The 1,444-nt window shown below is 39.1% G+C and overlaps 1 protein-coding gene across 1 annotated transcript in view; it reads right to left on the bottom strand.

The window, feature by feature from the left end:
- Positions 1-1,444, bottom strand: part of NPEPPS (aminopeptidase puromycin sensitive) — a 129,314-nt gene that overhangs the window by 77,070 nt on the left and 50,800 nt on the right. The window lies entirely within an intron of this gene.

Here is a 1,444-nt window from a genome sequence, read left to right as displayed (position 1 = left end):
GAGGTTGCTGTGAGCTGTGATGCCACAGCACTCTACCCAGGGGGACAGCTTGAGGCTCTGACTAAAAAAAAAATATATATATATATACTAAAACCACAACTTGATGGGCCAGGTGTGGTGGCTCAGGCCTGTAATCCTAGCACTCTGGGAGGCCAAGGCAGGTAGATGGCTTGAGTTCATGATTTCAAGACCAGCCTAAGCAAGAGCAAGATCCCGTCTCTAAAAATAGCTGGGCATTGTGGCGGGTGCCTGTAGTCCCAGCTACTTGGGAGGCTGAGGCAAAAGAACTGCTTAATCCCAAGAGTTTGAGGTTCTGTGAGCTGTGACACCACAGCACTCTACCGAGGGTGACAAAGTAACACTGTCTCAAAAAAAAAAAAAAAAGGCTGTGCACAGTGGCTCACACCTGCAATCCTAGCACTCTGAGAGGCCAAGGTGGGTAGACTGCTTGAGTTCACGAGTTTGAGACCAGCTTAAGCAAGAGTGAGACCCTGTCTCTACTAAAAATGAAAAACTAAGGCAAGAGGATCTCTTGAGCGAGGAGTTTGAGGTTACTGTGAGCTGTAACGCCACAGCACTCTACCAAGGGCAACAAAGTGAGACTCTGTCTCCAAAAATAAATACATAAATATATAAGTAAATGAATAAATAAAAATAAAAAATAATAAAATCACATTTTGGTAAGAGAAAAAGATAACTGAAACTTAAAAAAACTTAACTGGGGCTGGCGGGTTTGAACCTGGCCTGGGCCTGCTAAACAACAATGACAACTACAATAGCAACAACAACAAAAATAGTCGGGTGTTCTGGTGGGCACCTGCAGTCCCAGCTACTTGGGAGGCTGAGGCAAGAGAATCGCTTAAGCCCAAGAGTTGGAGGTTGCTGTGAGCTGTGATATCATTGCACTCTACCGAGGGCAACAAAGTAAGACTCTATCTCAAAAAAAAAAAAAAAGAAAAAGAAAAAGAAAAAAATGAGACAAACAAAATATACCCTCATGGACAATTTTTAAAACAGATTAGATACAGCTAAAAAGAGAATTCGTAAGTTGAAAGATAATCAAGAATAAAATATCCAAACAAAGCACATTGTGTCAAAGCGAAAAAATATATAGGGGAGAAAAAGAAAGATGGAACATAGTGTTAGAAAGCCAAAGATAAATAAATAAAAGAAAGCATGTAAAAAAATTATACACTGTATTCAGGTATCAAAATATCATAAGTCAGTTGATGAGGAAGACAGAAGAAAAATTTCACCTCCCAGTAGGAAAAGGGAAAATAGTTAAAAATTATACACAGGAGAACCTCTGTAAGCTGACCCCCCAAGACACTATAACAAAGTGGTCAACATATAGACGTGATCAACATAAGGAATAAGATCTACTATACTGATCCCATATATACATATATACATATACTTTACTTTCTTTTTTTTTTTTTTTTTT

The sequence above is a fragment of the Otolemur garnettii genome, unplaced genomic scaffold (genome assembly GCF_000181295.1).
Source record: "Otolemur garnettii isolate 467f Iridium unplaced genomic scaffold, OtoGar3 scaffold00018, whole genome shotgun sequence".
Classification (NCBI taxonomy): Eukaryota; Metazoa; Chordata; class Mammalia; order Primates; family Galagidae; genus Otolemur; species Otolemur garnettii.
Note: the sequence above shows the minus strand (reverse complement) of the source record. Positions and strands in the feature narration are given on the sequence as shown.